This window comes from Podarcis cretensis, assembly GCF_951804945.1.
Source record: "Podarcis cretensis genome assembly, chromosome: 9".
NCBI lineage: Eukaryota > Metazoa > Chordata > Lepidosauria > Squamata > Lacertidae > Podarcis > Podarcis cretensis.
Window position 1 is genome coordinate 24609224 of NC_137178.1, and position 25772 is coordinate 24634995.

General features: G+C 40.3%; 1 protein-coding gene and 1 long non-coding RNA gene across 10 annotated transcripts in view; one reads left to right on the top strand and one right to left on the bottom strand.

Moving 5' to 3' along the window:
- Positions 1 to 1062: 1062 nt before the first annotated feature.
- LOC307223933 lies at positions 1063 to 25739 on the bottom strand. Of its 6 annotated transcripts, XR_013842318.1 has the most exons (5): positions 25708 to 25739; positions 25482 to 25542; positions 9803 to 9890; positions 8028 to 8101; positions 1108 to 2510 (listed from the first exon to the last, which is right to left on the bottom strand). It is a non-coding gene; the product is annotated as an uncharacterized lncRNA (long non-coding RNA). The 6 variants fall into 6 exon arrangements; XR_013842316.1 differs by lacking the exon at positions 25708 to 25739 and having other exon boundaries at positions 1063 to 2510; positions 25482 to 25624; XR_013842317.1 differs by lacking the exons at positions 25482 to 25542; positions 25708 to 25739 and adding an exon at positions 12104 to 13167 and having other exon boundaries at positions 1063 to 2510.
- Positions 14008 to 25772, top strand: part of SGMS2 (sphingomyelin synthase 2) — a 30234-nt gene continuing 18469 nt past the window's right edge. The window contains exons 1-2 of one of the 4 annotated variants that reach the window (XM_079990294.1): positions 14008 to 14171; positions 14303 to 14451. The gene's annotated coding sequence lies outside the window, so the exon portion shown is untranslated. Of the gene's footprint in view, positions 14172 to 14302; positions 14452 to 22549; positions 22612 to 25772 lie in introns of those variants that run through there. The other 3 variants (XM_079990291.1, XM_079990293.1, XM_079990295.1) reach the window with 3 other exon arrangements.

Genomic DNA, 25772 nt, shown 5'->3' on the forward strand with positions numbered 1-25772 from the left:
CAAGTTGGGTGTGTAGTGTGGGTATATTGTAAAGACGCTGGCTGGGGGAAGGGAGATGAAACTGTTATAGCTTTGGGGTGGAACACAATAACTCACAGAGTGTCTTTTAACCCAGTAACTCTGTAAAAGATCCAGGATTAGAAATATTCTGGGAAATGATTTGGTAAAATCTTGCACAGGCTTGTCCTATGTTAGCTTTCTTGCCTTTGTGAATGGGCAAGAAAGATGGGGGAATGACTTCTTTCATCCTCTGTGTGACCAAGGGGGAGAAGGCAAATTAAGCCTGCAGTTTTTGGATAGAAATCACTTCCAGGTGACCTGTTTAATGAGAACTAGCAGTTTTATATCTGTCATTGCTTGGGAATTCTAAGAAAAAATAAATAAAAATACCCTGCTCCATGATCTCAGGAACTATCATGCCAAATTTAGTTAAACTCAGTGCAGTTTTGAAATGTTCAGTCTGCCATCTTGATTCAAAATGGCATCCACCTATATCCAAGCAGAGGTAAAAACTTGGTGTGATTTCAGGAACCACCTTGCAAATGCAAAATGTTGTTAGATATCTTAAGAGGTGTCCAAGTGCACAAAAGAACAGACAAAGAAAAAGACCTGACCAAAATATATAGTAGCTTCACTTCCTTCGTTTTGATTTGTTTGTGGGGATTTTCCTGCCACTTTCCTTACTTTAAAACATCCATACAAATTCATGAGGAGGAGCCAGAATCCAGCTTTCAGAAAAACTATGGCCGTTTTCAACACAAAAGAGGAATCTAAATTTGCCATATAAATAGCAGACTGTGGAGTACCAATCTGTAAGGAAAGATTCAAACTGAATATGCTAATTAAACGGTATATAATTATTTAACACCAATATATAGCAGTAATTACAGAGCATACGCCACTCTCCATAAATATTATGAAAATGTCACACACCCTCCAGGAGATACAGTTTGATCAGAGACTTTCTATGTTAACCTTGGCTGGCATTATGTATATGCCACCCACAAGTCTGCTGCCCAGAAACTGCTCTGTAATTTTGTATCCAAGATTTGCTAGGTGGAAAAAAGAAAATAGAAAGATGAATTCTCAAAATCCTTTTAATTACAAACAGGGTAAATGTTTGATCTTGCCACCTTCATGCTTGCAACAAACCCAGCAAACCACCAGGCGCATCTGATTTTTGTAAAAACATGCAACAGTTTTCTATTTTAGGACAGGGCCACACTCTTCTCCCTACACACTCCTAATTTATTCCTTAAATCACATAATTACACTGCACCAGAATACTTTTTTTCTTTTCTTTTGAAGGGTTGCAGTCTCTTGGGGCAATCTCTCATGGCTGACATGGCAACAGTCCTCCAAGCATATATTTTTAATTGTGCATTCATTATGATTCGTGCTCAGGATGATATCAGGGCAGTTATATACTGCACAATCCTGCTTTGAATACTTGACATACTGCTTTGTTTCCAATCAATGTACATCCCGATACTTCCTGCAGAAATCCTGTAACTTTTTATACCACAATTGTGCTAAGGTTTTGTCCCACTTTTGGTTCTGTATAGTGGAACATCATCCCTGCAGAGAGCAAAAATGTAATAGCATTGGGGCAGCATTGCATAAGTGAAATGATGTGTTGGCGATCCTGTATAAATCCATCACTAATGTGCTGATATAGCATCAATGAAATGTTGCAGAATACACCTGGGAGTGAGAAACTAGTCTATAAGGGCTCTCTGTCTACCACGCTTCTACCATCTCCTTTGCTTTTGGCATGGGCAAATATTACATTTTGTGGTGTTGTGCTGGCATAGCTATTGGCACAGCTCAATCTTAAGTGTTTGCATACTAAAATCTGATTTGCAGCAGCAAATCTTGATGAGCATGCTGTTAGATAGGTTGGTAAATGAAACAGGAAATAAGGCTTAATAAATTGAATCAGTTCCACCCACCCTACAGCCTCCTTATTTCTTCTCAAAGAAAATCTTCAGAGTCCTTTTTATATCTTAGATTATTTCTTGATGATATTGAAACTCTTAAGGCCATGCCAGCATGAATAATAAAAAATAAGGCACTGTTATAGAGCAGTGTGGGATGACTCAGCAGCAGTCCTATATTGCAAGGGCAGTTACTTGGAATCTGTCCCAGTTATAGATGCTAAAGCCTTTCCATGTAATATCTAATTCCCATAATTTGTAATTTCCTTCCGAAGTCCTTTCAGGCACTACCTTGAATCAAATTAATATTCAGAACACAGACTGCAATTCAGCGGCACGCAGATTGCATGTTTCCAGAGAACCTCTGCATCATGCATTTGGTACTCTAAGCACAGTGATGTGAAGAAAATGTTTTACTGGAATTTCTTGTTCCTCTGCAGCTGCTGATTTCATCCCATTTTCACCACCACTGTTATTTACTTCCCCTAGTGTAAATCTGTCCACAATTTCCACCTTTCTTTTCAGCGTGATTCAAATTAATAGCCAAAGTGGTACTGCCAAGAGTGTGAACAGCTGTAGACGAGAGAGTTGGTAGGCATTTTATTGTTCTGACAGAATCTGCTCTGCTCTTCAAAATATTACATTGAAATATTGTAAATCATTTAAAAAAAAGCAACAGGTAAAAGGTATCCCATTGTATACATCTTGATTATTCCCCCTTCCCTCAAAATTCTCAAAATTCTTTCTGCCTATTATGTCTGTATCATCATTGTCATCATAAGGCTTGACACAGGCATGGGGAATCCCAGACTAGGGACCTGAATGCAGCCCCCACCCCATCCTTTATTTTGGTCCTTTAATCTCTCTCCAGGCCATACATGCACCACTTTGGTCCACACTTTTCTCAGGTGCTTTTGCCTGGCCGGAATGTGTCTTTGAACTGTACTAAGACCACTTTACTTGATGTCATGTGCTGGCTGGACGCAGAGGAGTAGTGGGAGGCACTACCTGGGGAAACCCCATGTAAAGAAGGCTCAGAGCGAGCGAAGAAGGTGGCGAGACAATGATGCATGGTCAGAGGGAGAAGAGAGAGCAGACTAGGGGGTGGAGGTGTTAGAAGCTGACGAGGTAACAGGCTTTAGTGAGATGGAAGAATCTGTGGTAGATAGCAGTCCAGAACTGGAGGCAGAAGGGGAGACTAGAGAGGAAGGGGACTAAGAGACAGCAATGAGTCCGGCTGGTGAGGAAGCCGGGCTGACTCCCCTCCTGCAGTGACCAGCTCCCTTCCCTGAATGTATATGTTGTGGTGGGAGGGGGAGAGGATGTTGAAAAGTTCTGGGTGGGTGTGAGTTTCAACATTCAGTGAGGTTGCAGCAGGATAAACAGAGACTTGTACACTCATTTCAAAATGGGATCTGGTATCACCTGAGTTAGTACAGTTTTGTTATAGCCGAGCCATTTCTTTGTTAGGGAGATTGGTTGATATTTTTCCAATGGGACATAATGGTTGGGAAATATTCTGAAGATCAAGAATTAGCTATCACAACTTTGAAAAAGTGATGCCTACCTGCTGCCAGGGGAACAGCTGACATAAGGGTGGGTGGATGCAGTTAGGAAACAAACCAGCTTGGAACAGAGACAAGGAAAGACAGCAGCAAAGAGAGACATCAACTGAAGACTAAGCACACTTTGGAAGTCATCTCTTGCTGAAGAGCTGCAGGTCTGCTGCTTATTGGGCTTGCTTCCACTTATGCTCTGTTTGTATATTCACAAATAAATATACTAATATGAAATATTGTACAGATTCAGGCCCCAGCCTTTTTTTATCAGGCTTTTAAAAGTTGTAATATTGGCTTGGAAAACTGACACCTTATTAATGTTATTTGGCATTTGAAGGGTTATAGCTTAGTGGTAGAGCATCTGCTTTGCATGCAAAAGGTCTCGGGTTCAATTCCCAGCATCTCCAGCTAGAACTGGGAGAGAACCCTGTCTGAAATCCTGGAGAGTTGCTGCCAGTCAGGTACTGAGCTAGATGGGCCAATGGTCTGACTCAGTATAAGGCAGCATCCTATGCTCCTCGTAATTTGCTTTTAGGTATGTATGTTTTGTTTTTTTTGTATGCTGTAACCTTGTGACAAAGGACAAGATATAAAAATGTAAAAATTGTAAGTCCCCTGTGCTCTTTTCCAATGAAAGCTAACCTAGGCAATAGAAAGCTAACCTAGGTAGTATTGCCCCTGGAATTTCTTGCCACTGGTGAAGTGTGCCATCAACACATTCAGATCTGCGCATTGCTTATGTGTGCATAATTATTTGATTTTAAAGTAAATTCTGGAGTTCTTTTAGAAATATTAAGCAGAACACAAGCAAACAACCATCACTTGGAAAACATCAGGAAACCAAGGCTTGCAAATGTTGGATTATGTGTGGAAAGAAAAGTGAACACTTTTAGCTGATGCTCACAAAGCAGACCCACTGGTAATTCTGGGAACAAAACATAGTGTCTGGACAAACACTGCCATAAAAAGTACTAATGGATTGGAAAGCACAGGGATTTCATTTTGGCAGGCTTTCAAGGTTTAGCTCAGCATCCCAGGCTTATGTGGAACTACCGGTTTCTTTTTGTAGCTGCTTTGACATGTGGGTACATTAAATAGACTCTGAAGCACTTTCCGTCCTTGGAATAGGTTCCAATTGAAGTACATTCTACATTGCTTTTAGTAAACCAAGACCAGTATTGATGTCTTCTCCTGCCATTGTTGTCATGCAAAATAAATATGGAAGAAGGATGATGAGATGCATCCATCCTATCTAATTAGAATAGGAGGCAAAGGCACAGACACCATTCTTAAAGACACTCTGACACCCAAAACTGATGGCACCAGCAATGGTACTGGCCTGCTACTTTGATCCGGCAGAGTTGCTGTCTGTCAAGAGACTGCCAATGTGCAGTCAGGGCATGATCATTACAGTGCAGGTCACATGAGCCACTTGAATGTCATCACCAAATCACAATTTCGCCAGCTCATTCTTTTGCATTGGCTCAGCTAACAAATCTAAAGTACACAAGATTCTTGCAGCACTGTGTTTCCTGTAGAATGTAGACACATGCCATTTTTAGGTGTACAGCTAATGGCTTTTCAAATATTGTTTCAAGGCACAAAGTACGGATGTGACGAAAATCTGTTTGCAAACATATGTATCATAAAGACACACTAACTGGAGAGCTGTTAGTTGGTTGCAGCCCTCTCTTGGCTATACATTCAGCAGCAAATATGTCTGGTAACATGAGAAATGGACTTCAGTTTCATTATTAATAATCCCAGTGAAAATTCTACCACATCTAGTTTTATGTGTTCCTGACTCTCTTTCATCTGAGCCAAGCCCACACTTTTCCTGGACTGTTCCAAAACTCTTGCAACTATCCTGAGAGTTTCTCCTTAAAGTTCCAGAGATATCAGAACATCATTGCTGTCAAGATACAATAGGCACCCACTATCTGCACTTTTCAGAAACAATGGAAGACACTGTTGTTCTGATAAGCCTTCCTAGCTGGCTGAATACGTCTCTACCATAGGTGTCCATTTTGGATTGATTTTTAACTCCTCTCATTGTTTTTGTACTGTTTTGTAACTGGCTTTTAAATTGTTTTTATTATATGTTATAAATCAACTTGGAACATATGTGGAAGGTAAGATATTTCCATTTATTCAGGCTTTTGGCAGTTAAATTAAAATCTACTGTGGTGTTCATAATAATGTTTCAGGGTACGTTCCTCTTAGGGAAAGAATAAAGGCTTAAGAATTCTGGTTATTTATATTTATTTATTAACTACTTAGATTGCCAACCTAGTTTGGGTATTGCGTTAGAGTTACTGGTTCCTGCCCCTCCTGCCCAAATTTATTATATAATGCAGGAAAATTGTGTGACTTGAGAGAAGAAGATTTGGTTTCTGTGCTCAACCTGCTTACAATTTAAAATAGCAGCTTTGGCTTCTTGAATATATTTGTTTAGAAAACATTTGCACTCAAAATCTTCTGGGGATTATCTGCCCTGCAATGCAATGCAGGTGGGCCAGCTGCAGAGCATTAAAAAGCAGAGCACAGATGGGAGGTCTGGCCTCAAAAGGAAGTGGGGAGGGGAGGTAATACCATTTGGGTGGGGATAATCCTGGGTTTAGAAGGTGAGACAGGGTAGGGTTGGTTGGGCAACACAGTGGAAGGTTAGCTAATTACTCAAGCTTTTGGCTGAATTCCTCGAAAATAGCTTACAGTCTTTTGCGTGTTAAGTGTAGTTTCAAAAGTGTGGCGTTAAAATTACTGTCATTTTCTAACTTTAGATACTGGGTGTCCAAAAACAGTAAACAAAGTGTATTTTCACCACCACAACAGCATATCATAGGCGTATTTATTCCTAACCTCCCCTTTTTTATATTTCTTCTGGATGGAAAAGCAACACCAAATTTTTACTTTCCCTGCAAGGGAAGCTTTGCAGCTAACCACTCCCATAAGTAGTCAAAAGTTTCAAAAGAAGAGCATTTGTGTGTGAAAAGAATACAGTACTGGATACCTTTAGCGTTTGCAGTAGTATTTGTTTAATTCATAAACATGGTGCTACTTTGCAAAGAAGTCTTCCCCTTCTACGCTATACAGACCTGCCCTTGAAACATACTTTGGGACCGGGTCAAATACATGTTGGCAATGTAAAGAAAAAGAAGGGACTTTTATCATATGTGGTGGGAATGTAGAGAAGTTTAAAAAAAATGGGAAATGATATATAATGAATTGAAGAAAATGTTTAAAATGACATTTGTAAAAAAAAACAGAAGCATTTTTGTTAGGGATTGTAGGACGAGACCTGCCAAAGAAAACAAAGAATTTATTTATGTATGCAACAACAGCCGCAAGAGTCTTGATAGCACAAGGATGGAAGAATGAGGAAACCCTGACAAAAGAACAGTGGCAAGAGAAATTGATGAACTATACAGAACTGGCTAAACTGAATACAAACTATGAGATAAGGACAACTGCGACTTTAAAGAAGAATGGGAATTTTTCACAAAGTACTTAAAAAGACAACAAAATGAATTGGACTCCTTGGCAGGTTTTGAATAAACATACACAAATTTATCGATTGATAACATGGTAGACAGATAATGTGAGGATTTGTATAATTTTATAACATGCAGAGAATAATATGGGCTGAGAAATCAGAGAGAGGAGCTAAGGGAAGTCTCAGGGGGAGGGAGGGTTTGAGGGGGGCTGAAATAATCAATATGACATGTTTTGATATGTTATGTTGAAATTGCTAATAAAAACATGGGCGGGGGGAGAAACATACTTTGGGAAACTGTAGATATAACTGTATAGAAAATTGCCTTAGACTAAGTTGTACGCTGACTGGCATTGGATCTTCAGGTTTTCAGATGGGAATCTTTCTGAGCCCCAGTTGGAAAGGTCAGGGGCTGAACTCTGGACCTTTTGCACACAAAGTATGCACTCTACCCCTGAGCTGCAGACCTTCCAAAGTATACACTGAACATGCATACAAACTGTATGCATGCTTTTTCATAAGTTGTGCATCAGGAAGAGGGTCCAGTGCAATCTCCTAAACATGCTCAGTATCTCTTCCCAGTGGGATCATAGAAACTGCTTTATTCTGAGTAAGACAGTTTCACCGACTTCTTACTGAAACTAGGTTGAGAAAATAAGGTTTGAAAGTTATACTTGTTGTCTTTGCTTGTGTCTGTTTTTATTGTTGTTGTTTTATGTCTTTATTGGAAAATTTAATAAATATCATTTTTTAAAAAAATATTCTGAGTAAGACATTCTGTTCATCTAGTTCAATATTGTCTACACTGACTGGCAGTGATTCTCCAGGATTTCAGACAGGGGTCTCTTCCCAGCCATACCTGAAGAAGTTGAGGAGTTATGCTGGGACCTTTTGCATGCAAAGCACTGAGTCACAGTCCTTCTTTTGGATGTGTGGCAGATGTCACAGTCCTAACACAGTTCCAACGATTAGTTCATCCATGCAAGTAAAGAGGTATAAAGGGGCTGAATAAGGATTATGAAGCTGTATTGACATTACCTGTGTTTGTGTAATGGAGTCTTCAGTGGTTTCACTAAAAGATATGTTTCATTCTGTTCATTTGTTTATGTATTCTGTGAAGACATTCAGCAAGCAATATAAGCTTTAAAACACCTACAGTTCCTCTTTACTTCAATTTTGAACACTGTGAATGTCCAGCACTCATAAAAAAACCTATTCTAATGGGATTTGGTTTAAAACCAACAAACCTTCCATTTAAAATAAAGAGCACATATAATCCTTTGCTTTGTTGTGCTTCTCTCTCTTACATGCAAAATACAATATAAATCATGGTTTTGCATGAACAAATATATGCATGGCTTTATGGAATGAATATTATGGTCTCATTGCTCTGCTGCAGGTTGTTCTGCTGCTGCTGCTGCACTACCCATGACTAAACCTTGGTTTGGCTTAGTGTTACATCCAAACATGTGGTTGTGGTTTGTCTCCAACATACAAAATGCAAGAGGTAAGCAAAGAACAAGCTTTGGTTATGGCTCATGGTTTGTCTGGAACAAGACAAACTACAAACCTGGGTTCAGACATAACACTAAGCCAAACCGTGGTTTAGTCACAGATAGTGCAGCAGCACCAAGGGTGGAGTGCTACATACACAGTCTTCAGTCTGAAAACCCACACATAGTTTGGCTTAATGTGATGAGGAAACCAGATCAATGTATGACATCAGCAAAACAGTTTAGACAAAGAGACCTGAATTAGTTTACTATAGTAGATAAAATAGTCTAGATAAAGTAGCCATACTTGTTCTGATCAATGTATGCCGTAATGTTTGTAGAGCTGTGAATAGTATTCAATTAGTAGGAGTGAGATTGGGCAACAAACATCTAGCCAAGCAAGAATAGTGTTCATTCCAAAAACCTTTCTTCAACAGTGAACTCAACTTTTCCCATTCAGGAATTGCAGTTATGTAAACAGCTGCAGCACTGAATTTCCTGTCATGTTTCTCTTGCTGGCACAGGAGCCACATCAGCTAGGGAGTTGGCAACTATAGGTAATATGCATCTAGCCACTTTCTCCATCTTATGCCTTCATATGTATGCCTGTATCCATGATTATAGACACCCAGCATTCTGAAATAAAAACTTTTAAAAAATATTTGTTATCGTTTTCAAATAATAAACATACAATGCAATCTAGAGAAGAAATCACACTTTCACAATCATTATGTGTATCCGTATTTTCTAAATAAGAAGTTGCAATTCTCAAAGTGGTTTAACAATCAGTCCCTCTTCCTAGGGAACTCTAGGAATTACAGGTGAGTGAGGGGAATAGGGATGCCTTCAAAATTCTCAGCACCCTTACCAACTGTAGTTCCCAGGATTCTTTGGGGGAAGCCATGACTGCTAAATTGGCATAATGGTGCTTTAAATGTCTGGTGCAAATGTAGCTTCAGTATTTTGATGGAGTCAGTTGCAGCAGAAACTGTGCAGGAGTCTGGGCGATCTCAGGCAAAATTTATTGAACTGAGTTCTCTAGTGTGCATATTTTGTTGTGTTTCCCCTGGTGACAGCCACAAATTTAGCATATGTAGCATTTATTATTGTGGAAATGCAGATCTGTTAACTATCTGTATGACATGCAGGTAATTATTAAAGGGAACCCAAAAATGTGGAAATTCTGCTTATGCTGATCTCATGATTCTGCATTTCAAGCAACCAGATAATAGCAGAGGTGGAGGGAGCAAAATGGGTGTTCTGTGTGGTTTGTGGAGATTGTATTATTAGAATGCTGGGGTGAGGATTAGTTTCACATACTGAATTGCACAGTTCCTGTATGGTCTTTGCTCTCTGACTCATTACCTTCCTTCAAAGTCGAGGGGTAATATCTCCTTACTTGACAAGCCTGTTATAAAGACAAAAGTCCATTAATGACGGAGGTGCTCAGGTGAGAGTTTAAAATTTAACTATTTGGTGGGAAAAGTTGATGTAAAGCAGAGGTAGAACACAGAAGTCACATTCAACTGGTTAATAGACAAAGAAAAACTGCTCAAATAAGTATACAGCAAGAGTGTAAAAATGGTCTAAACAAAGACTCCTGACAACAGTGCAGCCAGTCTAAGGGACACAATTTTTCATCTCTTTCCTTCCGAACTTTGGTGCGTCTCCTGGATTCTAGCCACAATGCTTACTTAAAGAACTGCCTGGCATCTTTCTGGAAATCATCACAACTTTAATGCACGAGCTAGGCTGTGTCCATTTATAGTAATACCATCTCCAATAATACCACTGCTGATCTCATGAAAGAAATGCCGCAATGAAAAAGAAAATTGAGTTTGCTTCAGCTCAGATGAACAGAAAAGTTTGCCCTGGGAAGGATTTTTTTAAGAAAAGAAAAAACAAATAGAAAAGAGGAGACTGGGATCAAATTTCCCCATCGAAAAGCAAATGCACTACTGATAGGCTTTTGTTGAGAATAGAATTTTTCTTACATATTTAGAAATAAAAGCTCTTAATGTGTGGGGTTTTTTCTTATTCTACAGAATTTGTTTTATTTATTTAGTAAATTATGTACACTTCATCTGAGGATCACAAGGCAGTTTACAATATAAAAACACAAATATACATAATATAGTAACAAACAAAAAGGGTAATGCAACCCTTCCCAGCCATTGTACAGCATATCACACTGAAATAATATGAAAAGGGTTGCATCTAATATTATAGTCATGCTGTTTGGCCTGAAAATCCTTAAATCACAAAACAAGCGTTGTTTCTGAGCTAACTGATCTGTTGTCAACTGTTGTTTGAAATATATAGTGGAATTTGCTGATCACCTGTATGTGATCAGTTAGTGAAATAATCTCAGTTTGGAAGGGAGAAATTAAAATTATCATACTATAAAGTTATACCTTTCAATGCCTTATAAACCATTAAATGACAAAACAGGTTATATTATAAGCAAGTTTTGTCATATGACCGTAAAAAGTTATATCTATAACTATAAAAAACAATTCAAGGACTGTTGACTTACAGAAACATCCCCATGATGTATGTGGAATATTGACTACATAATTTTGGCTCCACATAGGTGTTGGTAACTTTATAAATTTATTAGCAGGGCTTTTAGCACAGGCCTGCTCTTGGGCTTTTCCTAAGGGGGAAGGTGAATTGTGCTTAAAAAGGCAATGTAGCGTTAATTCACTGTGACCAAAGGCAACCCAAGAACTGTTTATCTCACACCAGCTCATATGAAGTAATTTGAATTTAAAGCTAAATATTGCTGTTGCTTAATATTGAGCAGGGCATAAAATGGCCAGAAGTGACAAACAACAATTTCATTAACATTCTGTGCGAAGAACATAATAGCTTGGCTGTTTTGATCAACATGAACCTGTTGTCCAAAAAACAAAACAAAACAAAACAAAAAAACCAGGGTGACTTATGGTATTTATTTTGTTCTTATTGCCTACTCTGTCCCAGATTCTCAGGATGGCATCCTGATCTCATGTACCATCCAAACAACTTTGTTGAGGCAAAGATTGCAGGTGGCCATTCACTGAGTAACAGGAATTTGGAATTTGGGTATCCATACTGTACACTCCTAGCCACTACATCTGGATAATGTACTCCAGATAAATGGGGCACACTTAATTCAAGCTTCTCCTCACTCTCCTCGCAGCCTTTTCCCTTTAACGCTGTTGTCGCCAGCATTGCTCTTCTGCCACACAGGCAAAATGGCTGGCCTGGGAGAAGGGGCTGAGGTAAATCTGTCACCGTTGCTAAGCAACCGCAAGGCACACTTCCTAGGCACTGCCAAGCTGGCTATTCAATGCTAGGCCTACCAAGCCACGCGGAAAATGGGGCAGCCATTCTTGTCTCAAGGACTACCACCACTTGTAGGAGTTTTCTGAGGTAAAATTTCCCCTTGACCACAGGTATTTATATAATATCCTGACCTCAAAGCTTTCAAACCTAAGCATGGCGTTCTTATTTCCTTCCAGGTTTAGGCCCTTGTTACAGAAGACATACTTCTGGTGGGAACACCGGTTGTTAGTAAACATCAGCCGTGCAAAATTGAAATTCCGTGCGCAGCTTCCTCGAGGTGAACATTTTTACCTGTGAAATATTGCCAAATGTATTTCCATTCACAGATAATACAGTTGGTCCTCGTTACGCTTCTCACTTCTGCTGCCCAGTGACATTTGTACAGTTGCAATCACATCCCCCCTTTCTGTGTAAAGTCGCCACCATTTTCTCACTAGCCTTGCTCCTCTGGCTTTAATAACATTTGGCAAAGATACTTAGCATGGTGCGGAGACAAAAATGGTGGAAATAGCTTTATGCTTCTGGTCTGCATATCCGGCTACTGTCAAGGCCCAGGACTAGTTCTGATTCATTTCATTTGTTTTTATTTTTCAAAACGACATTCTTATGTAAGTATCTTTTCTCCTGCTCTATAATCGTGTTGAAAATGTCTTAATACATGTGCTGTCCGATATTAGGCCTGCTTACTTGGAATTAAGCTCCATTGCTCAATGGGGCTTACTCCCAGGTAACAACACAGTCCTATCTATGCCTACTCTGAAGGAAGTCTTAGGCCTCATCTGCATTATACACTCAAAGCAGTTTCATGCTGCTTTAGAAAAGTCACAGCTTCTCTTCCCTCCAAAGTATCCTGGGAACTGCAGTTTGGTAAAGGTGCTGAAAGTTGTTAGGAGGCGCCTATTCCTCTCTCAGAACTACAACTCTTAAGAGTGGTTGTCAAATTTTCCCTTTTCTTGTGAGGAATCCTATTCGGAATAAGGGAATTTCCCTTTATGAAAGGGAAACGTTGACAGCTTGTCAGCTCCTCTTCCTAAGGAACTCTGGGAATTGTAGTTTTGTGAGGGGAATGTGTGTCTCCTTACAACTCTTGCCACTGTTAACCAACTACAGCTCCCAGGATTGGGGGTGGAAAGGAAGCCATGGCTGCTCTAAATGCATAGTGCGGATGGCGCCCTATTGAAATCAGTGGGATTTACTCCCAGGCAAGTCGAATTAGAATGGCAACCTGAGATGCCTGGGGATTCTAGCCTTGGTTTATTTCCAATTAAGTAACTTCAAGCATCACTGCTGTAACTTGTACTTTGCTCTCTGGATACATGATGGTCTGGGAAACCTGAACTAATTCAGTGCAGGTTGATCAGTGCTCTCTTACTTGAAGGCTAGGTGGCCTTTTTAAGTCACTGTCTTTAACCCTTAAGCTAAATTGCTGGCAGTCACCCAAGTACATTTCTGGGCAGGGCTGCCAACTTGAATAAAATATTGGAGGGGCAGGTAAGTCCCACCCTGCAGAATTGTTCACATGCCGCTACGTGCACATACTGTTTGAATGCCAATGCCCATCAACTTGGGGGGGAGGCAAATGTTTTATTGAGGGGGGGGCAGCGAAGGAACCTCGGTCCCTAGGAGTTGGCTCTTATGTTTGCAGTGGGTGGGGAAAGTTTGAAGGACGACAGCTGATATGAAAAGTGCACCACGGAGGCATAAGAAACCATGAAAGAGGATCCTTGAAACGCTGAAAAGAGCAGCAGCAGTTAGAACGATCGGATTCTGCCCCTGTTTGATCCTAAAGGGAGTTCCTTCTTTTGAAGAACGGTTTAAGGTAGCCTGAAGATCAGGAGCAGGATTATCCACGCAGGAGCTGGCTCGTTTCCTTGCAGAATCTGCTCCCCAACTCTCTCCACTCTCTTAATTGCAACGCGAGTTCAGTGCATGCACCAACCCGTGCCTTGATCCCTGTGGCAGATCCCTTCTATCCCCACCTTTAGTGGAGCAGGGCTTCCCACCCCGCTCGATTCATTTTTTCCTCCCCTCATTTTATTTTTATTTCCCTTCCTCGGTCTCAACCGGTTTTTCTAGCCCAGCCTTCTTCGCATAGGAGCAGGGCTAGGCTGACTCACTGTTTGGAAATGGAGTGGGCGTGTGTGTGAATGTAAGAGAATGAATGATGTCAGGCGAGGCTGTGGCAGGGAGGCAGGGAGAGGGAGGGGACGAGCGGAGAGCATGAAACTGGCTGTAAACACAGCGGCGCCTCCAGAAGCAGCCACGGCCCCGCCAGTCCAGCCTGCCTCCAGGCTCCGTCTCCCAGGAGCCGCCCTCGCGCAGAGGAAACCTCTCCAGCTGTTGCACTGCCGAGGTAACGGTGCGTATGGCATTCGCGTAAAGAGGCTGGGATTAAATAAAGAAGAAGAAGAAGGGGGGGGGGGGAGAGAGAGAGCTGCCTGCAAGGGAAAAGGAAACTTTCTTCTAGCTGTTTCTTCTTGCGGCTCCTAGCCCAGTGGTGGGAGTGCCTGCCTCTAGTTCTGGCCAGAAGGAACTGCAAATGCCAAGGCGCTTGGTTGGAGGCTATGCAGGAGACTTTCCTGCTGAGTGCTGGAACGCAGAACTAGTTTGGAGGCTGTTCCCCTCTCCAAATTAAGTAGGTAAGTTCAAGAGCTGGTGCGTCAGCCAAGGGGTTAGTTGTGTATATTGGAAGGAACGAAAACTCCATGGCGCCCCCCCCACCTAGAAAAATCTAATGGGGGGATGGGGGAGGTTTGTGGTGCCAAATGTGTGAATGAATCTAACCCAATACTGCTTTTTCTTAAAATGCTTTATATTGCTTCCGAAACTTCTTTATCTCCACCAAAACCTTTTTTATTTTTCTATCTGCTTGACTCCAGTTTTTAATAGGGCAGTCCTTTGCATGTCTGTTCACCAGTACATCCCACTGAGTTCAATTGGACTTACTCCCAGGATAGTGCAGGTTGCATCCAAAGCAGAAGGACGTTTCTGGGGACTTAAATAAAAGTTGACTGTATAAGATGGTTTGTTGTAAATATGAAACAAACTGACAAAACATTTCTGGCTCAATTTCATTGCCGTAAAATACATGTATTGTGAAAACTTCAAATGTAGATAAACTTTTCTTTAGCGAGTCACAATTGCATAGAAGTAGTTTTGAACTTGGTGATGCCCCACTGGTTTTGACTGAGCTTTATTAGAAATGTGTAGAAATGTTCTGTAATTCAGTTTATCTTGAATAGATTTTTAGAGACTTTGGAATAATGTGTTTTTTTAAATGGTAAGGTTGCTTGTACACATCGCATTGTTATACTACATGGTTTATTATCTGAAAGCAGAGGTTAGACCACTACTGTATGAAATGCAGTTTGGGATGGATTCAGACTCAATCTTGCATAGAATAGAGGCAGAACAATTTGAATCCTCTTTATGTAAGGCTGGGGGTGTTTAATTGGGTGGCGGTGTACCTCTCCCAGCCACTGTTAGCCAGTTACCTGTGCATCACTCTTCTGGAGTGGAGCTTCCCCACTTCTGTCTGCTGAATGTAATATTTCAGGGGCAGGGCTGAGCCAGCCTTGGATCTGTTGGATCCAGAGCTGGCCCTGCATCTGTGTGACAGCGTTGTGTGCAATTTGGATCTGATTGCTGTACCAGGTCCAGGCCAGTGTTGTGGTCCATCTTCCACCTCAACTACCATGTATAGCAGGGCTGCTATGTAGTTGAGCCCACTGCTCTGTAAAATCCAACCAGGAGTGGAAGGAGTTCACCTTGCGCCATAAGATTGTTGTGTCCAAATGAAGTTTCATTGAATTTAATGGGTTTATGCTACGCATGATTGAGCCTGGCTCCCATTATTGTTTTAAAACATTTTTTTTCGGCTTGCAAACAAAACAAAGTGTTTTCCATATTCCCATTGTTTTGCTTAGTAAGATTACGTTTGGTAAGTCTGTTTCATGGATGTAGAAAGTCTTGTTAATAAAAGATAAATGTCTCCCCCCCACACACACACAAAAAAGTGGCCTCATAGTCTTTCTGTCAGCTGTGTAGTGGGTACTGTAAGCACAAATGTTTGCAAATAACTGCTTAAAGTTACAGTACTTGTATTCTTGAGTATTTCGCTTGAGGGATATGGTATAGAGATAGCAGCAGGTTTTTAGATATAGGTTTTAAATCTAAAACTTATTTGGAAGTGAAGGGTATTGACAACAGTAGGCCTGTCTTTAAAGTAAACGAATTTAGTATTCAGGTGTATTACTTTTTAAGGTAGCTTCCATCTGGTTGCAACCCAAAGCCATTCAATCCTGAGTAATGTTATAGATTACTCTGTAATGTTTGGAGGATTACACATAGCTACTGAATGAGGAAGACTAGGCAGGAAAAGAAGACAATCTATAACTAGCAAATATGTGACCTGTTACTTTGATGAGTTTACAGTTGTCAGTCTGTTCCCAGAAGACTTCTTTCTTTCTTTCTTTCTTTCTTTCTTTCTTTCTTTCTATCATTGAAAGTACACTCCTGCCTGCCACATTCTTGAATCAGGCTGAGAAATCAGTCTCTCTCTGACCGTAAAAGTCTTTATGATCAGTTCACAAACTTCATTTAAATAAATTAAAATATCATAAGAATCCTAATTATACTTTGATTGCTTTGTTTTGTATTCCAGCCTATAATCCCTTGAGCACTTGATACTGAAAGATTTTTGCAACTCTTCAACATACGTATTCTTAATCAACATTTCTCATCATTATACATCATTTGGGGTTTAAACTTTTAATGGCCACATATTGAAATCTCTCATTTCCTTCAGATTATATGTATATCATGTGAAACTGTTGCATGTAGTAATTTGCATCCAAAGAACCATGAGCAAAAGTCAATTAGCTACTAGCAGTTCTCCACGAATGCTTGTCCAAGAATTCATTTAGTGCTACAATAGGTAGATTCCTCTCAAGCTTCAGCAAGTAACAGAACATCTTTGAGTTTATAATAATGTGAGCAGAAGAAACTTTCTGCATCCAACTCAATGTTTTCTGGATTCTTAACTATAGTAGAAAATTGGAAACTGCATGTTTGTTTTCCATTCACATAATTAATTATATTAATATTTGAACAAAATTAAGAAAGCAGATATCTTAACAAGCATTTCTTTTCAACGTATTTAATCCTATTAAAACACAAGTATGTCTATAGTTAAATCTTGAAAGAGGAAAGCATGATAGTTTGCATACTTCATTATAAAAGGTAAAGGGTAAAGGGACCCCTGACCATTAGGTCCAGTTGTGGCTGACTCTGGGGTTGCGGCGCTCGTCTCACTTTATTGGCCGAGGGAGCCAGCGTACAGCTTCCAGGTCATGTGGCCAGCATGACTAAACTGCTTCTGGCGAACCAGAGCAGCGCACGGAAATGCCATTTACCTTCCCACCGGAGCGATACCTATTTATCTACAAGCACTTTGACGTGCTTTCGATCTGCTAGGTTGGCAGGAGCAGGGACTGAGCAACGGGAGCTCACCCCGTTGCAGGGATTCGAACTGTCGACCTTCTGATCGGCAAGCCCTAGGCTCTATGGTTTAACCTACAGTATCACCCGCGTCCCATACTTCATTATAGATGGGATATAATTTGCACTCTAAGCCATTTTTTAACTGCAGTTATTTCCTTAGGGAGGTATCTTGAAGCATAAAACAGTTGAGAATTTTGGTTTACATTTTTAGTAACTGTTATGTTTATATTAAAGTTTGTGACTGCCAGCTTTAGGGCCTCTTTGCTAGCTTTAGGGCCTCTTTTTCTGTAAATAAATCTTAAGACCCCAGTTCCATCTGCAGTCAAGGTTGTTTTATGGAACAGCATGCATCTTCTAGTTTAAGAATTGCCATGTAGGTGTTTGCCTCTCATTCCCTTCTCCTTACAATACTCTCCTTGATTTTGATTCAGTTTCTGTATTGGGCAAAAAAAGAGCACAGCTACATCCATTTTCACATTGCAAAACAAGGATCAGTTTGTGTATATGAAATTGTAACATGAGAAGCAGCCCTTAATGGCTGTAACCACTGAGAATAATCATATTTACAAAAATGGGAGTACTCTGGAGTAAGTGGTTTGAAGACTGCAGCCAAGTAGACACTTTAATGTTCTAGGGCTGCCATCACCAACTGCTCAAAAAGAATGTGAGCAGAAAACCACCTTTGCCAACTTGTGCATTCCTCTATTGGTGTCCTCTGCATGTTTGCAATCTATGTTACAAAGGGATGTATATTAATGGACTTTGCTTGTCTACAGGATTGAATGTGGACTTTCCCTTTTCTATGATTTACTCTAGCTTATGAATTATATTTTTATAGGCTATTATTTTTTATTTAATTTGTTTTATTTGCAAAATATTTATGGTAAGTATTAGCTTGTCTAATTTGCATTTAGGTAAGATAGTCTTTACAAAATATTTTTAGCACTATATAAATGCGGGTACCATAACACTTCATTTTAATATGGATACAGAACAGCTATATGCCAAGCAGATGCTGGAAGAATGGCTCTTAACAGAGACATTGCTGTCTTTGCAGATCTCAGCCTGTTAGGAGGCTTATTGTACCATGGACACTACTGTCCCAGATTATTCCAAAGGGCATTAAGAATCACAGACAGTACTGTCCCAGCAGATGCTGTGAGATTTATTTAGGAACTAAAACAGGCATTGATGGGAAAGTTTCTGCAAGACAGATGAACTACTGTTTCCTCAGATGTGCATCTGCTCAGAGAACTGTTTAACTATACTGGCCATGAGCTGAAACTTGGGCAAAGTCAGTGCCATTGACCTTGGTAGGATCTGCTTTTGAGTAAATATGCATAGGATTGGGCTGGTAATAATAAAATAATAACTATTTATTTATTTATTTATTATTATTATTATTATTCCACCCATCTGACTGGGTTGCCTTAACTACTGTGGGCGGCTTCCAACAACTTAAAACACAGTAAGACATCAAACATTAAAAACTTCCCTATACAGTGGTACCTCTGATTATGAACTTAATTCGTTCCGAAGGTCCGTTCTTAACCTGAAACCGTTCTTAACTTCAGGTACCACTTTAGCTAATGGGGCCTACCACTGGCGCTGCGCTGCCAGCACGCGATTTCTGTTCTCATCCTGAGGTAACGTTCTTAACCCAAGATGCTACTTCCGGGTTAGCAGAGTCTGTAACCCGAAGTGTTTGTAACCCAATATACCACTGTAAAGGGCTGCCTTCAGATTTCTTCTAAAAGTCAGATAGTTGTTTATTTCCTTGACGTCTGATGGGACGGCATTCCACAGGGAGAGTGTGACTACCAAGAAGGCAGCAGCCCTATACAGTGGTACCTTGGTTTAAGAACAGCTTAGTTTATGAACAACTTGGATTAAGAACACTGCAAACCCAGAAGTAGGTGTTTCGGTTTGTGAACTTTGCCTTGGAAGCAGAACATGTTCCGCTTCCTGTTGAGTGTAAATTGAGTCCCCCACAGCTATGGGAAAGCACGCCTTGGTTTAAGAACACTTTGGTTTAATAATGGACTTCCGGAATGGATTAAGTTCGTAAACCAAGGTACCACATTTGGGAGTAAGGCCCATTCAACTTTATGGGACTTATTCCCATATACAGGATTGAGCTACACTGCAGTTCAACTTATTTGAAAGTACATTCCAATTGAAATCAGTTGGATTTACCGGTTCATCTGACCTATGTAAAATATTTGGCTTTTGAAAATGTAATTGTACCGTCTTGCTATTTTTTGCACATTTCCCAGTTAAGTAGAGGAAAATAAAATAAAACATGGATTGTAAGATAGTAAAAATACATGTTTCTTGGTTAATGTGTATACTATGGTTATCCTGTTCAGAAAAACTGGGAGAGAAAAACCGAACAGATAATTGGCTGAACATGTGCCAACACTCTGGTTTTGTTTCTTCCTGTCACAGCACAAAGGGTGGGAACAGTTGAATAGCTGCTCATTCATGGTAAATTGTGGTTAATAGCTTATCTTTGCATGCAAGAGTGGTTAATGACTGCATAGATATGTGGCATCATACTGCATAACCGATGCTGCCTGAATGAAGGCAATAACATGTTGGAGAGAAGTGCATGGTAGCAGTTATTGCTATAGAATTTTTGTTTTCAAGTTTAGTTGTTCTGTATATAGTCATTTTTTTAATTTAAAAAACTTAATTTAGGTGAACCACCCATACTTTATTAGTTGTCCAAGATTACAAGGCCTATTATAGCACACTTCTGGGCTTTTTATTTCAAGTTTTTAATGGTAGGTAACTTTTTGGAATGCACATTGCTGTGGCTAGTATATATTATATGTCAGTAGGTACTAGACAGAAGATAAAAGTGATTTGGTGCCAGTGCAAAGGACTCTGTCTTTCTCTTTAAACAAAACCAGGGGAATGCCAGTTTTTCTGAGTCACTGAAATTGTAGTAAAATTATATGGAAATTGTTAAGTTGTGGGTTGACATAGCAGACGACACAGCGATTTCTCCAAAGCAGCTCTTTATTTTGTAAGCTGGAATAGAACTGACAAGCAAACAGCTCAGCCGGCCTGCTTTTATAGGCAGCCGGCTGTCAACATTGTAGCAACAACAACCCAGAGTTTCCAGCCTAAAATAACTGACGTGGACCTGAGTGAAAGCTATCTACAGTATCCCCCTGCTGGCCCAGGGTGAAACTTCACTACATAACAGAAATACTGTATGTTAGACATGTACAGAACAGAGGTGAAGGGACTGTAACAGAAGACTAGTAAGAAAGGTCACGGTGTGGGTTAGCTAATAAACTTTAGTTCAGACAAAGTATATAGTATAGATCGGGGTCAGCAATGTTTTCTGAGGCCAGTCCGGTCCACTCCCTGGCAGACCTCTTGGTGGGCCAGAGCGTGCGCGCCCACTTGTGCTCTCATGCTATTTCCGGCACTCTTCTGGGTTGGAAGAGCGCCAGAAATAGCATGTGCACAGCTGAGTGGGAGGAGGCAGGCAGACCCCTCAGAGGCCCCAAGGAGCATCCTGCTCTGGCTGGCACCGCCCATATGGACAGCTGGCCCCGCCCCTGGGTGCAGGGCATGCGTGTTGCCCCAGGTGCCTGATCAGCTTGCTCTGCCACTGTCTCACACAGGTACAATCCTATGCTCACATAGATTTGTACAGTACACTAAATCTGCTGCTGTTTAGGCCCGGTTCCACTTCATGGCTGCTTTGAAAATAGGAATTGTAAAAGGAAATGTTACCTGCATATGTTGTGAACCACCCTGTGATCTTCAGATGAAGGGAGGTATACAAATTTAATAAATCATAATAAAGTAATAATTATACTGTCCATGGCTGTTCATCCAAGCATGGAGATTCATGCACATCACAATATCTTTGAGCAAATCGTAGATGAATGTGGATGACACATCTGCTGAGGACTTGCATACATGTTAAACAATTATTGTGTCCTAATCTTAAATATAATAGACAGAAAAGCGTTCAACGGTGTTATAAGTTTGTGGCTAGGCAATACTATCCTAAAATATCTGGATGCAGTAAAGGGTTAGAATTTAAGCCACCCCTATATTCCAAGATCTAGTGGGGGCTGGAGTTTAAACCAGTTTTTCTGTGTCCAGGAAACAGCCTGGCAAGAGAACCATCAAGAAATAATAGCTGGAATGGTTGGGCCTTTTAGGAAGGCCATTAACAGAGACTCTCTGGGTCAGAGAGAAACTGGGAAAGCTTCTCCATGAGATGATAAAGTTAACAAAAAAAAAAGGCCAGAGTTTTAGGAGGGAAGGGCAAAATTGCAGTGGCAGATGAGGTAATTGAATTGGAAAAAGTCCCTTTTGCAAGCTGGAGGGGTGGTGGTGCAGAGCATGATGTGGGCAGTCTGTTTTATGCTGCAGAGAAGATCAGACATGATGTTTGGGGTCTCTTGGAATCCAATGCTTCAGCAATAGGAGGAACAAGACCCTCTTGGGGTGTGAATTCTCTGCCCTCTCTCCATCTAGGTCCAGGTTGTATACATGTGTAAATAAATCATATATCATAAAGGCATCACAGTCTCCACTGTGTCTCTTTGTTCCATAAGGAAACACAGAGCCTGGTAAGCGTGCTGGTACTTCTAGAATCTCGCACTGCTCAGAGATTGGGTTGCCTTGTAACAATATGAAGTGTGTGGGGGGGGGATATGGAAGAAATCACAGGGGGGAAATGGGTATCATTGAATTATTATCCAGAAATAAAAATTAAAAATTGGCAAGATGTTGTTGGACAGACAAAACATTTCCCCCCAAGGAACAATAATCTGGATTACTGAAATCCATTTTTTCAAGATAGCTATATTTTCTGATCAGTATTCTTAATTTGTAGTCCTGTAGATTACCCCTATTTGTTTTGTTGTAGTGCAGCCTGAGGTTGTTTCATGAGGCCAACAGTCTTATTCTTAGATGCTCTTTATTATGTCAGCTGTGGATCATAACAAATAGGCTTAATCAGTATTGGACTGTTGTTTGTTATGTGAGCGTCCCTAGGTTTAGAAGTAAGTCTTATTGACCGAGGAAATAATGTTTCTATTTCTTGTCATTAAATCTAAGTTTGCTTAGTCTCTATGGATGTTGTCAGTAATTGTGGTTCATCCTCCTTTAGCCTGCGGGATCAGGCCAAATGCCGGTCTGTCTCATTCAGCAGTCTTCTCTCACATTGGCCAAACAGATGCCCTTGGGTAGATGCCCAGAAGCAGAACCAGAGCTCAACAGCACTCTCCTCACCTGCAACTCCCAACAACAGCCACACAGAGGTATAGTGCCTCAAATAGTGAAGGTAGAACCTCAGGCTTCATCACAAACATTAATATGCTGTGCTACGAGTATCACTGTGGTGTAGGACTAGGACTGGAGAGATCAGGTGACCTAGGGGAAAATGTATCTCAGCCTACCATTACAGGATTGTTGTGAGGATAAGTTGAAGATACGTAGAACCATGTATGCTCTTTTGTGCGCTTTTTAGAGGAAAGCTGGGATACAAATATAAATAAACAAACTATTGTTTGTTGTGAATGAGCTTCAGACTCATACCCCACCCCTTTTTGTGTGGCATTGGAGATGAGTTTCGAAACTTCTGCTTCTGTTTTTCTTTAAATATAGCTTGTTGTGTCATCTGGTTAATATTAACTTCTTTCAGAGAAATGACAGTTAACATTAACCACAGTTAGCCAGTTGACAAGAAGCTGGGTAAGCAGAAACCTCCAAACTCCTCACAACTGCACTAGAGCAAAGAGGGTAAGTAGATTGTGAGCCTGAGGTTCACCTGGGCTTATTTGTGTCAAACTAAAAATATAGTTTAGTGTGATGCTTGAACACAGCCAATAAAATAAAATGTTTTGAGCATTTTTAGTAAAGTGAGAATTGAGTGGTGGAGCAATGTTGTGGTGTAAGGAGAGTCTGATTGTTGAGTGACTGTGTATGTGGAGGTTGTGTATTTAGATTTGGGTAGTGTGAATCTGTATGTAAGTGATTTTGTTGACCGTATTATTATTTTTAAAGTTCATGAGATTGTTTAGATGCTATATACTTGTGCAGCATTTTTATGTATGTTCTGTCATCAGAGCCAGCCCACCCATGAGGCAGGGTGGTCTCAGGTGGCAGAAAGCATAAGTGGCAACATCACCACTGGAATGTGCCTCTTGGTGAGAGGAACGCTTTCTGGCGTGCAGCATTCTTATCTTTCCCAGCCCTGGGGCAGAGCAGACAAGCAGCAAGACCTTGACCTTGCAGAACACCCTCCACAGTTCTGTTTTGTTGCGGACGGAGGGTGTTCTAACAGTGGGGCAAACAGGCTTACACATGACAGTTAATGACACATGCTCATCTAGCTAGGGATGTAGATGGCATCCTGCTTCCATATGCATAGTGCCTTTAATTAAGCTGGGGAAAATACATTGTTTCTGTATTATGGTGGTAATACCATATTATAAATGTTATAGTGGGTCAAAGTTCTTCATCCACAGTTCCTTTTCACCTTTATCTTTATTTAAACACCAGTCCACAATTACACAGCATTATTTGAGATTGTTTTCTGCTTTAGTACTCTGATTGTATGCATGCCTGTATGAAAGCCAGGCATGGCATCTAGAATCAATTGGACATGTGCAAATCCACAATTTTAGCCTGTGCTTTGTTTTTGAAAGACTGATTTTTTAAAATAAAAAATCCCTGCTATCTTAGATATAGCTGTCAAGGAGCAATAGGGCTGAAATGGTCATTTAAAAATCCAGCAAAACTGACAAGAGTTGTGGCCCAGGACATGCCTCTTTCTCATCATGAAATGCTTTTCTAATATACTGACTGGCCTTTTGATGTTCCTTTCTATGATAATGAGGTAATTACAATTTTACTTTTAAAAAAAAAATGTAGTTGCTAATAATTCCAGAAAGCAGCTAGATCACAGTTGTCTATTTTTCTGTCAGGCAAGTGATAGTGATTCTCGATTATAGAGATAAATGGGTTAGGATTGTCTAATGTTGCTTCTGAATAACCGGGACCTCACTGATGTATGTTGCAATCATTTTACTGGTGAATAATAGTGTTAATGTGCCAGTTACTATGGTAAAAGGTAAAGGACCCCTGGATGGTTTAGTCCAGTCAAAGGCAACTATGACACATAATATAACATATTTCAGTGTGAGTTTTTAACTGTGTTAATAGAAACCTCTTTAACTTAGACTTTTTTGGGTAAAGCCAGACTGTCAAATGAGTATCATGCACACCTTTATTTGTGCTCGTATTTACATTGGTCTAGCTATGGCGGTTGGGACCATTTTGGTGTTATACAAAGGTTAAAAAGCTGCCCATCCCAACTTCAGTGGGCCAACAGCAGAAAATAAGAGGCTGGCTATAATAAATGACATATGAAGTCCTGATACCGTACTGTTTGCTGTGCACCAATTGCTGAAACCTTTGACACTAGTGTTGTATGGCTGATGCTTCAAGGAAGTGTTTTTGGTAACATTATTCACATAAATGGGAACTAGTAGGTGAAGTGCCATAGCTCTGTGATAGAGCACATACTTGGAAGGCATAAAATCTTCATTCAATCCCTGGTACATCCAGTTAGAATGATCATGGGTAGCAGGAGGTGGGCACTGCTGTCTGAGACCATAGAGAGCTGGTGTCAGTCAAAGTTGACACTGGTTGCATTTAGGTATCATGCTGAACCATAGTTTATCTTGATGAGAATGACCCTAGAAGATCCTTAAATTCCAGGGCTTTCTAACTCCCTCTCCTCTTCCAGTGTGACTACAATGAAGTGATTGGAAGCTTTCATTTAGCAGTTTAGCATTACATCTGACTCCTAAATTGTGGTTAATTTTGACTGTGGTTTGTTTGAAACAAGGCAACTTCATAAACCACAGTTTGAAGTTGGCTTAATTTAAACAAACCATAGTTTAGATTTTAACCGCAGCATTTCAAACAGCATTCTTTCCCAGCCCTGCATAGAGATGCTAGAAACTGAACCTTGAATCTTCTATATGCAAAACGTGTGGTAATTTTCTATTTCATACATTGGGTCTTATCCTTCCTACAAGAAACTTAGGGGAATTCTAGTGTCCGAGCAACTTTATGAAATGGGTTTGGCTGAGAAAAAGTAACTTGACCTAGGAGCACTTACCCCTGGGTTTTTTAGAGGCTGACAGCAAGAAAATATTGCTTTGAAGTGTTCAAGGAAAAAGCTAAGGGGATCAATGAGAAGCAAAGTATTTATTTCACATAGTTGATACTACAGTTGTAAACATATTGATGGAAAACATCATTACTAACAGACCATTAAAATAAAACATTGACTAACGTAAGAAAGAATCTGAAATGTAAGGCTTCTGATGAAAATTACCACCTACCAAATCTCTGCTCAGCAAAAGTTCTGAATAGGAATTTTTACACATCTGAATTACGATTACATCAT